The sequence below is a fragment of the Hyla sarda genome, unplaced genomic scaffold (assembly GCF_029499605.1).
Source record: "Hyla sarda isolate aHylSar1 unplaced genomic scaffold, aHylSar1.hap1 scaffold_1406, whole genome shotgun sequence".
Lineage (NCBI taxonomy): Eukaryota > Metazoa > Chordata > Amphibia > Anura > Hylidae > Hyla > Hyla sarda.
In genome coordinates this window covers 23,113-38,576 of record NW_026608036.1, presented here as the reverse complement: position 1 = coordinate 38,576, position 15,464 = coordinate 23,113, and the positions used below count along the sequence as shown (strand labels likewise).

The window sequence follows — 15,464 nt, the reverse complement described above, 5'->3', positions numbered from 1 at the left end:
GTAAGCATAGAGGACATGCCTGCACCCCATTGGACTTACCTGTGTGGGTTAAACCCGGGTTATTTGACAACCTATGGCGGTGATGGTTCTGCTCAGGCAGAGCAGTGCTGATGCTCCTCATAAAGCTGTCGCTGCTGTGAAGGTTCTAGGTGACATCACAAATCCCTATGGTTACATACACAACAAAGCTGGGTTGTTGTTGTTTACACTCTGCAAGGCCTGTGGAAGTGAGTGACATCATAGCACTGTAGTTCTGAGGGTTCTAGATGGATGCAACAATCTCCTGTTGCTTCTATGAAGGCCATAATAGACGACATCACCAAACAGCTCCATAGTCACATACACAGCAAAGGAGAGATGTTGTTTACACCTAGTGATGTCAGTGGTATTGAGTGACATCACAGCACAGTGCTAAGGCTCCTGGGCCTGGACACAGCAGCGGCTGCAATATCTCAACGGAGAATACGTTTATATATATGTGTGTGTGTGCGCGTATATATATATATATATATATATATATATATATATATATATATATATTTCTCCGCCGAAATCACTTTTAAACCCATTTCCACCTTTTTTTCCCTTCTCTTCCTCTTACTTTTTTTTCACGTTTTTTTACGTTTTTCTCCTTTTCGCCTCTTTTCTGGGCGTATTATTCTTCTTTTTCTTCTTTTTTTTCGTCTAATGCATACCCCATCAGTGCAGCAATGCTTATTCAATACCGCCAGCAGATGGAGACACTGGGGGATAATTTTCTAAGGATTTATACTGATTTTTCCTGTCTGAATTTGTCGCACAGAAAGTTGCAGGCCAAATATGTGTGACATTTCTGCGACTTTAGCTTCTAGAGCATTTTTACAACATTATACATAGGTGCTGAATACATAAAAAGCGACTGTTCAGCGACAGACAAGTCGCATCGGCTGAAAGTAGGCCAGAATGTCAGTCCATGTTGGAGCAGGTTTAGATACAGTCTAAAGTATAGATCTCAAAGTCTGTGCACAGAATTTAGCAAGGGCCTCGCACCTTCTGATGCATCAGGTAGGTGCACAATAGCATAGCCTAACCCTCTGTACTTTGGTCTATATTGATGCGGGACATAGACAGCCAGCTGATGACCAATCCATTAGTGCAATGGATGGCTGGAAGCATTTGTCTTTGCCTTTGCAATACCACAGAAGCAATGCATGGTCAATGTACAGCAATGACACACCTGTGTGAACAGCCAGGAGACCCCCCCCCCCCCCATGTTATGTTACATAGTTACATAGTTAGTACGGTCGAAAAAAGACATATGTCCATCAAGTTCAACCAGGGAATTAAGGGGTAGGGGTGTGGCGCGATATTGGGGAAGGGATGAGATTTTATATTTCTTCATAAGCATTAATCTTATTTTGTCAATTAGGAACATTCAGCACCCACCCGCTATCAAGGCAGCTGCCTATCATGTCATGCCCTACCTGCACAGGTGTGCTGGCTACTCAAATGATCCAATTAAGGAGGCCATTTAGTCAGCAGCAGCAGAAGTCCTGTGCCTGGACGCTCCAACAGCGGCCAGACACAAGCAGAAGCAGAAGCAGCAGAAGCAGCAGCAGCACCACCTTTTGTTTTTTGGCTGCAGCAGCAGCAAGGCCCACAGGGCTGGCTAGCTGGCTAGCCAGCAAGCAGGTAGCAATGAAAGTAGGAATCTTTCTTTTTAACCCTGTAAGGGGGTGGTGCACTGTACCCGAAGATACTGCCATATCGGGTCAATGCATAGGGCGACGGAAGCAAGCTTCGAAATCGGCCCCCGTTCTCAAAAATCCATTTAATATATGGTCCCCAGATAGGGGACGTATCAGATATTAAACTGATAAGAACAGATACTACACTTGATCTTAGCCAAAAGGCCGAGAAGCGATAACCGTGAAAGGGGCGGGCCCAACAAGGTGCCCTTCATGGGCACTATCACTGCTTGCTGTCAGGGAGGCTGCCAGACAATTTTCCATGCACACTCTGGGCTGGGGGGCAGTCAACCACCAGTACACACAGCAGAACCTAAACCCATACCATTATTGCTAAGCAGCAAGACAGGGGCCCATTGCACTCCCACGGGGCCTTTTTAAATGCAATCCATAACCCGGATTTGCCAGGAACCCTTCTTACTCCTCCTACTTGCATGTGACACTGGGCTTAGGATCTGCATAGGAAACACACACACAAGCACACACCTACCTTTGTTGCCTGCAGATGCCTCCTTGGCTGTCCCCAAACGGTATCAAACCAACACCCACGGGAAGCTGTAAGCATAGAGGACATGCCTGCACCCCATTGGACTTACCTGTGTGGGTTAAACCCGGGTTATTTGACAACCTATGGCGGTGATGGTTCTGCTCAGGCAGAGCAGTGCTGATGCTCCTCATAAAGCTGTCGCTGCTGTGAAGGTTCTAGGTGACATCACAAATCCCTATGGTTACATACACAACAAAGCTGGGTTGTTGTTGTTTACACTCTGCAAGGCCTGTGGAAGTGAGTGACATCATAGCACTGTAGTTCTGAGGGTTCTAGATGGATGCAACAATCTCCTGTTGCTTCTATGAAGGCCATAATAGACGACATCACCAAACAGCTCCATAGTCACATACACAGCAAAGGAGAGATGTTGTTTACACCTAGTGATGTCAGTGGTATTGAGTGACATCACAGCACAGTGCTAAGGCTCCTGGGCCTGGACACAGCAGCGGCTGCAATATCTCAACGGAGAATACGTTTATATATATGTGTGTGTGTGCGCGTATATATATATATATATATATATATATATATATATATATTTCTCCGCCGAAATCACTTTTAAACCCATTTCCACCTTTTTTTCCCTTCTCTTCCTCTTACTTTTTTTTCACGTTTTTCTCCTTTTCGCCTCTTTTCTGGGCGTATTATTCTTCTTTTTCTTCTTTTTTTTCGTCTAATGCATACCCCATCAGTGCAGCAATGCTTATTCAATACCGCCAGCAGATGGAGACACTGGGGGATAATTTTCTAAGGATTTATACTGATTTTTCCTGTCTGAATTTGTCGCACAGAAAGTTGCAGGCCAAATATGTGTGACATTTCTGCGACTTTAGCTTCTAGAGCATTTTTACAACATTATACATAGGTGCTGAATACATAAAAAGCGACTGTTCAGCGACAGACAAGTCGCATCGGCTGAAAGTAGGCCAGAATGTCAGTCCATGTTGGAGCAGGTTTAGATACAGTCTAAAGTATAGATCTCAAAGTCTGTGCACAGAATTTAGCAAGGGCCTCGCACCTTCTGATGCATCAGGTAGGTGCACAATAGCATAGCCTAACCCTCTGTACTTTGGTCTATATTGATGCGGGACATAGACAGCCAGCTGATGACCAATCCATTAGTGCAATGGATGGCTGGAAGCATTTGTCTTTGCCTTTGCAATACCACAGAAGCAATGCATGGTCAATGTACAGCAATGACACACCTGTGTGAACAGCCAGGAGACCCCCCCCCCCCCATGTTATGTTACATAGTTACATAGTTAGTACGGTCGAAAAAAGACATATGTCCATCAAGTTCAACCAGGGAATTAAGGGGTAGGGGTGTGGCGCGATATTGGGGAAGGGATGAGATTTTATATTTCTTCATAAGCATTAATCTTATTTTGTCAATTAGGAACATTCAGCACCCACCCGCTATCAAGGCAGCTGCCTATCATGTCATGCCCTACCTGCACAGGTGTGCTGGCTACTCAAATGATCCAATTAAGGAGGCCATTTAGTCAGCAGCAGCAGAAGTCCTGTGCCTGGACGCTCCAACAGCGGCCAGACACAAGCAGAAGCAGAAGCAGCAGCAGCACCACCTTTTGTTTTTTGGCTGCAGCAGCAGCAAGGCCCACAGGGCCTTGTAGATACCTGTGGTTACAGTGAAGTCTACGTTAAGTCCATGGGGGCGTAATGTGCCCAACTCATGGATCCAACGTAGTTCGCACCTTTTGAGTATGCTAACTCGGTCGCCGCCTTTTTTAGATATGGGAACATGATCTAGCAAGGTAAATCTGAGGTCATTTTCATGATGTCCAAATTCCGTAAAGTGTTTAGCTACGGGTAGGTCCAGGCGCTTCTTACGGATTGAGTACCTGTGTTGGTTGAACCTCGTTCGGAACTCCAATGTGGTTTCGCCTACATATAGCAGTTGGCAAGGGCATGTGAGAACATACACCACAAATTCAGATACACAGGTCAGGTACCATCTTATCCTGTATTGTCTGTTCGTGGTAGGATGTTTAAAATGTGGGCCCTTGTCCATGCGGGTGCAGTTAATGCAGTTCCGACATGGGTAGCTGCCTTTATTTTGTACAGTGAGGTATCTTTGTTGGCCCCCTAAACTTGTAGAGACATCTGTTTTCACAAGTTTGTCTCTCAAGTTCGGGGGGCGCCGGTAAGCCATAATGGGGTTGTTTTGGAATTCCTCTACCTGTGGAAAACTGTCTCGGAGAATATGCCAGTGTCGTTTGATAATTCTGGCAATTGTTGTGGATCTGTCACAATATGTTGACACAAAACTAATGCGTTTGTTGGATTGGGCTACTTTTGTCTGGTGCAATAGTGACTGTCGTCTGAGAGTAAGTGTCTCCTGTTTACTCCTCTCAACCAATGATTTGGGATATCCCCTCTGTATGAAATTCTTGGCCATTTTGTCGAGTGCAGGTTCTGTGGCACGGCCATTCAACTACACGAATTTTTGACATTCCTCAACAACATAAATGACCACATAAAATTCACTCTTACTCATTCTACAGAATCAGTCCAGTTCTTAGACACATTAGTCATCTCACAAAATGGTAAACTACATACTGACCTTTACACCAAGCCCACTGATAGCAACTCCATGCTACGCTACAACAGTCACCATCCTCGCCCCATGGTTAGATCCCTACCCAAAAGCCAGATGCTCAGAGCACGACGGATAGTTAGCCTTGACGAAAGGGTAGAACCTGCACTCGACAAAATGGCCAAGAATTTCATACAGAGGGGATATCCCAAATCATTGGTTGAGAGGAGTAAACAGGAGACACTTACTCTCAGACGACAGTCACTATTGCACCAGACAAAAGTAGCCCAATCCAACAAACGCATTAGTTTTGTGTCAACATATTGTGACAGATCCACAACAATTGCCAGAATTATCAAACGACACTGGCATATTCTCCGAGACAGTTTTCCACAGGTAGAGGAATTCCAAAACAACCCCATTATGGCTTACCGGCGCCCCCCGAACTTGAGAGACAAACTTGTGAAAACAGATGTCTCTACAAGTTTAGGGGGCCAACAAAGATACCTCACTGTACAAAATAAAGGCAGCTACCCATGTCGGAACTGCATTAACTGCACCCGCATGGACAAGGGCCCACATTTTAAACATCCTACCACGAACAGACAATACAGGATAAGATGGTACCTGACCTGTGTATCTGAATTTGTGGTGTATGTTCTCACATGCCCTTGCCAACTGCTATATGTAGGCGAAACCACATTGGAGTTCCGAACGAGGTTCAACCAACACAGGTACTCAATCCGTAAGAAGCGCCTGGACCTACCCGTAGCTAAACACTTTACGGAATTTGGACATCATGAAAATGACCTCAGATTTACCTTGCTAGATCATGTTCCCATATCTAAAAAAGGCGGCGACCGAGTTAGCATACTCAGATGGGTGAGTGTTTGACCTCGTGGCATGTTACCCTGATTACCTTTTAATGTCCACACACCTGTACACTAATTGTCACTTACACATGATGCGATATATGTCAGATTGTATATACTGTACAGCACTAATTACACTGTCTTGTCAAAAGTATGCATTTTCTTCATGTATCATTATGTTCTTTTTCTTAACAATTGTCACAGTATCCACTGTAATATATGTTTTTTCTTTATTGAACACAATCACCTTTTGATATTGTACCCCATATAAATATGGGAGGAGTGTGTCACTTGCTTATGCTTGAAAAAGACCGTGGTGACGGTCGAAACGTTGTATCTTACCTTGAGGTAATAAACCTATTTTGATCACTACTGGAGTGCTGCGGGACACTTTATTCTACTATACTACACTGCTGCTGCCAGTGACCCGGGCTGCGATTGGGCCCGCTTGCACCCGCTACACCTTTGCATTCCTGGTGTGCTGCTCCTCCTTGCTATCTGGATATATCGAAGGGGTCTTGGAGCCTGCACCCCATATCCATCTGGACTCCTCTCCAAAGGACAAGGATGGAACACTCAACTTCTTCACATGCCTCTCCAGAGCCTCAGGTATTTGCTTATACTGAGAGTGAGATCGGCAGGATCATTGGAGCTGTGGATGAGGACGCTTCTTTCCTACATGCTCCCTCAGCCCTGGATCTCCAGAGGCAATACGAAACAGAGACTAAGAGACTATTATCTTTAAAACTTCACCTCTCTACATTAAGTGAGTACTACAAGTCCCAGCGGATCCCCAGAGGTATGCGGGTGGTCCCACCGGACAACGCATACAAAGGGGACAAGGATTTCCGCACCAAGTTTGAACATATAGCTAACAAATACGCTGCCGACGTGATTATTTTGAACATTGAATTTCTTCAAAGAGACATTGCTGCTACAAGTGACAAAGTAAAGACACTGGAATCTACCTTGGAAACAATACTGTCTAGCGATGATTACACTAAATTATGTTCCAAACAATCTTCCTTCTTGGCAAAACTCAAAACAGAACAAGAAAACATCAAACGTCACAAATGGTACCGTGATGTGCAAGACTACCAAAATGGCCGCATATACAATTGGGGCGACTTGTCCACCAACACCAGGAGGACAAGACGTTTGAAGGACCAACCGGGGACCTCACGCCAGAACGCTCGTCCTACTGAACCAGCATCCAGTTCACCTACTGCCCCCCAGGATTTTTTAGGGGCACGCCAGACTCATACCAGCGACCCACCAGAAGGGGAGGTCATAAATGGAAACGATCCCTCAAGAACCAGAAGCCGGGGCGTGAGGACGACACAGTTGAAGACCAAACCACCAAAAAAATAGTGGTAAATATATCTTCTACCCCTTTATCTGATTCACAATGTTTATTACTTGCTAGGGGCTTGAACTTTTGTCCTATTAACCATACTAATTGGTTTCAGCTTGAATTGGACTTTATTCAGTTTTTCAGAAAATTGAAACTTAAAATGTGGTTTATGAACAATTCTAGTTCGTCTAATGTTGACACCAATATTAATAATGTACAATTTCGTGCCTGTAACTATGACATTAGTGTGCCCAGTAATTTTTCTCCACAGGTACACGTACCTGCCATCGATACATTTTGTACTCTTGTTAAAAATGATACTGACAAACTGCGCACCTCTGGAAGTGTTAGTGCAGCTCACAACATTTCACAGAAACAATTGAGAGCAATCAATGATTTGGTCCATGATCACAGCCTGATCATAAAACCCGCTGACAAAGGGGGATCGGTTGTGATCATGGACCGCTCAAAATACATTGCTGAGGCTATGAGACAATTGGGGGATGCCTCTACATATACATTACTGAACAAAGACCCTAAATTTGACATACAAAGAAAGATTAATATAGTTTTGGTAGATGCCCTGACTATGGAGATCATTGACCGCCCTCTCTTTAATTTTTTGACTGTCCTGTGTCCTTCAACACCCATGATATATTTCCTGCCCAAGGTACATAAAGATTTGGTGAACCCTCCCGGGAGACCAATTGTCTCCGGGAGAGACTCACTCACGAGCCATATATCCGTATTTTTGGACCAAATACTGCGTCCTTATGTACACAGGGCCAAATCTTACATCCAAGACACCTCGGACTTCCTCAAAAAAATCGAACAAGTCACACTTCCAAAGAACAGTATATTGGCATCCCTAGATGTCACCAGTCTATACACCTCAATCCCACACGAGCTAGGCATTCAGACCATTCGCAGAACGATCTCTTCAGATTTTTCTCCTGTGCAAACTTCATTCATTATCCAACTTCTTGAACTAGTCCTACAATGCAATTACTTTCTATTCAATGACAAATTTTACCTACAAACAGCTGGGACTGCTATGGGGACCAACGTGGCGCCCAGCTACGCCAATTTGGTCATGACAGAGATCGAGGAGGGGTCTGTCTATGTGTCCCACCATGCCAGTCACGTACTGGCATGGTGGCGATACATAGATGATATCTTCCTCGTCTGGACAGGCACGGCCATTCAACTACACGAATTTTTGACATTCCTCAACAACATAAATGACCACATAAAATTCACTCTTACTCATTCTACAGAATCAGTCCAGTTCTTAGACACATTAGTCATCTCACAAAATGGTAAACTACATACTGACCTTTACACCAAGCCCACTGATAGCAACTCCATGCTACGCTACAACAGTCACCATCCTCGCCCCATGGTTAGATCCCTACCCAAAAGCCAGATGCTCAGAGCACGACGGATAGTTAGCCTTGACGAAAGGGTAGAACCTGCACTCGACAAAATGGCCAAGAATTTCATACAGAGGGGATATCCCAAATCATTGGTTGAGAGGAGTAAACAGGAGACACTTACTCTCAGACGACAGTCACTATTGCACCAGACAAAAGTAGCCCAATCCAACAAACGCATTAGTTTTGTGTCAACATATTGTGACAGATCCACAACAATTGCCAGAATTATCAAACGACACTGGCATATTCTCCGAGACAGTTTTCCACAGGTAGAGGAATTCCAAAACAACCCCATTATGGCTTACCGGCGCCCCCCGAACTTGAGAGACAAACTTGTGAAAACAGATGTCTCTACAAGTTTAGGGGGCCAACAAAGATACCTCACTGTACAAAATAAAGGCAGCTACCCATGTCGGAACTGCATTAACTGCACCCGCATGGACAAGGGCCCACATTTTAAACATCCTACCACGAACAGACAATACAGGATAAGATGGTACCTGACCTGTGTATCTGAATTTGTGGTGTATGTTCTCACATGCCCTTGCCAACTGCTATATGTAGGCGAAACCACATTGGAGTTCCGAACGAGGTTCAACCAACACAGGTACTCAATCCGTAAGAAGCGCCTGGACCTACCCGTAGCTAAACACTTTACGGAATTTGGACATCATGAAAATGACCTCAGATTTACCTTGCTAGATCATGTTCCCATATCTAAAAAAGGCGGCGACCGAGTTAGCATACTCAAAAGGTGCGAACTACGTTGGATCCATGAGTTGGGCACATTGCGCCCCCATGGACTTAACGTAGACTTCACTGTAACCACAGGTATCTACAAATTATCCCGATGACTTGACCTGCCAGTTGAACTTGATTGTATATATAAATTGTGACACACACACTGAGCAGTATACCAACTCATCATTCACTGTATATGAATCCTAAATGATCAATTATATACCGTGTTCTTCTTTCAACATGCTAATTATTCTTGCTTTGTTTTTATGCAGATGATCAGGGGACACGTCGATCAAACACCACTGACCATCATCTATCTGATCATTCTACCAGTTCTAGACCCTTACCACCCGAGTGCAGCCAACCAAGAATGAAATTGCTCTCATCTACGTTTTTGTATTTTTCCTCTATACACACCTTTATGTGAGCCAGATCAACTGACAAACACAGCTATACAGTGATACATGTGTATACATACGTGCATGTACAAAATCATGCTCCTATGTATATACTATATACCATACAGTTGCTCCACACAACCTGCTTTCACAGCCACACCTTGCCACCACCCTCACACCTACATATGCATACCCGTACACCTTTTACATTCTTATTCTTTCTTTTTCTCATTTATTTGCAATTCCCCATCTTTTCCTTATACACTTAGGATCCATTCATTCATGCACATCCATCTCCCGTTACTCACTCACACACCTATTATTTTCCACATACACTCCTGCTTTCACCACACCAATACACATTTCTCATCTTCCGTAGTCATTTACATACATTTATCCACATGATTATATTATATATGTATTGACAGATCAAGTGCGGGTATCTTGCCCGCACTACACATAGCTTCATTGACAACTGCACACATCTATACGCATGCGCCAAACAGGACACTTCTTTCACTGAAGTGTCATGGCGCCCGCGGCATCCGGAAGCACAGTGAGTGTGCGCGGACCGCGAGCTACAGTCGTTGCTTAGCAACGCGCGACGCCCCCTTGCGATTGGCTGTACTCCGGCAGGTCTGCGGAATTCCCTAGAGCCGTGTGCACACACGGCGTCAGGGAATGGCCGCCATTACCACAGATGGGTGAGTGTTTGACCTCGTGGCATGTTACCCTGATTACCTTTTAATGTCCACACACCTGTACACTAATTGTCACTTACACATGATGCGATATATGTCAGATTGTATATACTGTACAGCACTAATTACACTGTCTTGTCAAAAGTATGCATTTTCTTCATGTATCATTATGTTCTTCTTCTTAACAATTGTCACAGTATCCACTGTAATATATGTTTTTTCTTTATTGAACACAATCACCTTTTGATATTGTACCCCATATAAATATGGGAGGAGTGTGTCACTTGCTTATGCTTGAAAAAGACCGTGGTGACGGTCGAAACGTTGTATCTTACCTTGAGGTAATAAACCTATTTTGATCACTACTGGAGTGCTGCGGGACACTTTATTCTACTATATATATATATATATATATATTTCTCCGCCGAAATCACTTTTAAACCCATTTCCACCTTTTTTTCCCTTCTCTTCCTCTTACTTTTTTTTCACGTTTTTTTACGTTTTTCTCCTTTTCGCCTCTTTTCTGGGCGTATTATTCTTCTTTTTCTTCTTTTTTTTCGTCTAATGCATACCCCATCAGTGCAGCAATGCTTATTCAATACCGCCAGCAGATGGAGACACTGGGGGATAATTTTCTAAGGATTTATACTGATTTTTCCTGTCTGAATTTGTCGCACAGAAAGTTGCAGGCCAAATATGTGTGACATTTCTGCGACTTTAGCTTCTAGAGCATTTTTACAACATTATACATAGGTGCTGAATACATAAAAAGCGACTGTTCAGCGACAGACAAGTCGCATCGGCTGAAAGTAGGCCAGAATGTCAGTCCATGTTGGAGCAGGTTTAGATACAGTCTAAAGTATAGATCTCAAAGTCTGTGCACAGAATTTAGCAAGGGCCTCGCACCTTCTGATGCATCAGGTAGGTGCACAATAGCATAGCCTAACCCTCTGTACTTTGGTCTATATTGATGCGGGACATAGACAGCCAGCTGATGACCAATCCATTAGTGCAATGGATGGCTGGAAGCATTTGTCTTTGCCTTTGCAATACCACAGAAGCAATGCATGGTCAATGTACAGCAATGACACACCTGTGTGAACAGCCAGGAGACCCCCCCCCCCCCCCCATGTTATGTTACATAGTTACATAGTTAGTACGGTCGAAAAAAGACATATGTCCATCAAGTTCAACCAGGGAATTAAGGGGTAGGGGTGTGGCGCGATATTAGGGAAGGGATGAGATTTTATATTTCTTCATAAGCATTAATCTTATTTTGTCAATTAGGAACATTCAGCACCCACCCGCTATCAAGGCAGCTGCCTATCATGTCATGCCCTACCTGCACAGGTGTGCTGGCTACTCAAATGATCCAATTAAGGAGGCCATTTAGTCAGCAGCAGCAGAAGTCCTGTGCCTGGACGCTCCAACAGCGGCCAGACACAAGCAGAAGCAGAAGCAGCAGAAGCAGCAGCAGCACCACCTTTTGTTTTTTGGCTGCAGCAGCAGCAAGGCCCACAGGGCTGGCTAGCTGGCTAGCCAGCAAGCAGGTAGCAATGAAAGTAGGAATCTTTCTTTTTAACCCTGTAAGGGGGTGGTGCACTGTACCCGAAGATACTGCCATATCGGGTCAATGCATAGGGCGACGGAAGCAAGCTTCGAAATCGGCCCCCGTTCTCAAAAATCCATTTAATATATGGTCCCCAGATAGGGGACGTATCAGATATTAAACTGATAAGAACAGATACTACACTTGATCTTAGCCAAAAGGCCGAGAAGCGATAACCGTGAAAGGGGCGGGCCCAACAAGGTGCCCTTCATGGGCACTATCACTGCTTGCTGTCAGGGAGGCTGCCAGACAATTTTCCATGCACACTCTGGGCTGGGGGGCAGTCAACCACCAGTACACACAGCAGAACCTAAACCCATACCATTATTGCTAAGCAGCAAGACAGGGGCCCATTGCACTCCCACGGGGCCTTTTTAAATGCAATCCATAACCCGGATTTGCCAGGAACCCTTCTTACTCCTCCTACTTGCATGTGACACTGGGCTTAGGATCTGCATAGGAAACACACACACAAGCACACACCTACCTTTGTTGCCTGCAGATGCCTCCTTGGCTGTCCCCAAACGGTATCAAACCAACACCCACGGGAAGCTGTAAGCATAGAGGACATGCCTGCACCCCATTGGACTTACCTGTGTGGGTTAAACCCGGGTTATTTGACAACCTATGGCGGTGATGGTTCTGCTCAGGCAGAGCAGTGCTGATGCTCCTCATAAAGCTGTCGCTGCTGTGAAGGTTCTAGGTGACATCACAAATCCCTATGGTTACATACACAACAAAGCTGGGTTGTTGTTGTTTACACTCTGCAAGGCCTGTGGAAGTGAGTGACATCATAGCACTGTAGTTCTGAGGGTTCTAGATGGATGCAACAATCTCCTGTTGCTTCTATGAAGGCCATAATAGACGACATCACCAAACAGCTCCATAGTCACATACACAGCAAAGGAGAGATGTTGTTTACACCTAGTGATGTCAGTGGTATTGAGTGACATCACAGCACAGTGCTAAGGCTCCTGGGCCTGGACACAGCAGCGGCTGCAATATCTCAACGGAGAATACGTTTATATATATGTGTGTGTGTGCGCGTATATATATATATATGTATATATATATATATATATATATATATATATATATATATTTCTCCGCCGAAATCACTTTTAAACCCATTTCCACCTTTTTTTCCCTTCTCTTCCTCTTACTTTTTTTTCACGTTTTTTTACGTTTTTCTCCTTTTCGCCTCTTTTCTGGGCGTATTATTCTTCTTTTTCTTCTTTTTTTTCGTCTAATGCATACCCCATCAGTGCAGCAATGCTTATTCAATACCGCCAGCAGATGGAGACACTGGGGGATAATTTTCTAAGGATTTATACTGATTTTTCCTGTCTGAATTTGTCGCACAGAAAGTTGCAGGCCAAATATGTGTGACATTTCTGCGACTTTAGCTTCTAGAGCATTTTTACAACATTATACATAGGTGCTGAATACATAAAAAGCGACTGTTCAGCGACAGACAAGTCGCATCGGCTGAAAGTAGGCCAGAATGTCAGTCCATGTTGGAGCAGGTTTAGATACAGTCTAAAGTATAGATCTCAAAGTCTGTGCACAGAATTTAGCAAGGGCCTCGCACCTTCTGATGCATCAGGTAGGTGCACAATAGCATAGCCTAACCCTCTGTACTTTGGTCTATATTGATGCGGGACATAGACAGCCAGCTGATGACCAATCCATTAGTGCAATGGATGGCTGGAAGCATTTGTCTTTGCCTTTGCAATACCACAGAAGCAATGCATGGTCAATGTACAGCAATGACACACCTGTGTGAACAGCCAGGAGACCCCCCCCCCCCCCCCATGTTATGTTACATAGTTACATAGTTAGTACGGTCGAAAAAAGACATATGTCCATCAAGTTCAACCAGGGAATTAAGGGGTAGGGGTGTGGCGCGATATTGGGGAAGGGATGAGATTTTATATTTCTTCATAAGCATTAATCTTATTTTGTCAATTAGGAACATTCAGCACCCACCCGCTATCAAGGCAGCTGCCTATCATGTCATGCCCTACCTGCACAGGTGTGCTGGCTACTCAAATGATCCAATTAAGGAGGCCATTTAGTCAGCAGCAGCAGAAGTCCTGTGCCTGGACGCTCCAACAGCGGCCAGACACAAGCAGAAGCAGAAGCAGCAGAAGCAGCAGCAGCAGCACCACCTTTTGTTTTTTGGCTGCAGCAGCAGCAAGGCCCACAGGGCTGGCTAGCTGGCTAGCCAGCAAGCAGGTAGCAATGAAAGTAGGAATCTTTCTTTTTAACCCTGTAAGGGGGTGGTGCACTGTACCCGAAGATACTGCCATATCGGGTCAATGCATAGGGCGACGGAAGCAAGCTTCGAAATCGGCCCCCGTTCTCAAAAATCCATTTAATATATGGTCCCCAGATAGGGGACGTATCAGATATTAAACTGATAAGAACAGATACTACACTTGATCTTAGCCAAAAGGCCGAGAAGCGATAACCGTGAAAGGGGCGGGCCCAACAAGGTGCCCTTCATGGGCACTATCACTGCTTGCTGTCAGGGAGGCTGCCAGACAATTTTCCATGCACACTCTGGGCTGGGGGGCAGTCAACCACCAGTACACACAGCAGAACCTAAACCCATACCATTATTGCTAAGCAGCAAGACAGGGGCCCATTGCACTCCCACGGGGCCTTTTTAAATGCAATCCATAACCCGGATTTGCCAGGAACCCTTCTTACTCCTCCTACTTGCATGTGACACTGGGCTTAGGATCTGCATAGGAAACACACACACAAGCACACACCTACCTTTGTTGCCTGCAGATGCCTCCTTGGCTGTCCCCAAACGGTATCAAACCAACACCCACGGGAAGCTGTAAGCATAGAGGACATGCCTGCACCCCATTGGACTTACCTGTGTGGGTTAAACCCGGGTTATTTGACAACCTATGGCGGTGATGGTTCTGCTCAGGCAGAGCAGTGCTGATGCTCCTCATAAAGCTGTCGCTGCTGTGAAGGTTCTAGGTGACATCACAAATCCCTATGGTTACATACACAACAAAGCTGGGTTGTTGTTGTTTACACTCTGCAAGGCCTGTGGAAGTGAGTGACATCATAGCACTGTAGTTCTGAGGGTTCTAGATGGATGCAACAATCTCCTGTTGCTTCTATGAAGGCCATAATAGACGACATCACCAAACAGCTCCATAGTCACATACACAGCAAAGGAGAGATGTTGTTTACACCTAGTGATGTCAGTGGTATTGAGTGACATCACAGCACAGTGCTAAGGCTCCTGGGCCTGGACACAGCAGCGGCTGCAATATCTCAACGGAGAATACGTTTATATATATGTGTGTGTGTGCGCGTATATATATATATATATATATATATATATATATATATATATATTTCTCCGCCGAAATCACTTTTAAACCCATTTCCACCTTTTTTTCCCTTCTCTTCCTCTTACTTTTTTTTCACGTTTTTTTACGTTTTTCTCCTTTTCGCCTCTTTTCTGGGCGTATTATTCTTCTTTTTCTTCTT

General features: G+C 44.6%; 3 non-coding genes across 3 annotated transcripts; all 3 read right to left on the bottom strand.

The window, feature by feature from the left end:
• Positions 1-1,713: 1,713 nt before the first annotated feature.
• LOC130306831 (U2 spliceosomal RNA) lies at positions 1,714-1,904 on the bottom strand. Its single transcript, XR_008856121.1, has one exon. It is a non-coding gene; the product is annotated as a U2 spliceosomal RNA (small nuclear RNA).
• Positions 1,905-11,925: 10,021 nt separating this feature from the next.
• Positions 11,926-12,116, bottom strand: LOC130306830 (U2 spliceosomal RNA). Its single transcript, XR_008856120.1, has one exon. It is a non-coding gene; the product is annotated as a U2 spliceosomal RNA (small nuclear RNA).
• Positions 12,117-14,222: 2,106 nt separating this feature from the next.
• On the bottom strand, positions 14,223-14,413 carry LOC130306829 (U2 spliceosomal RNA). The gene has a single exon (XR_008856119.1). It is a non-coding gene; the product is annotated as a U2 spliceosomal RNA (small nuclear RNA).
• Between the last annotated feature and the right edge of the window lie 1,051 nt (positions 14,414-15,464).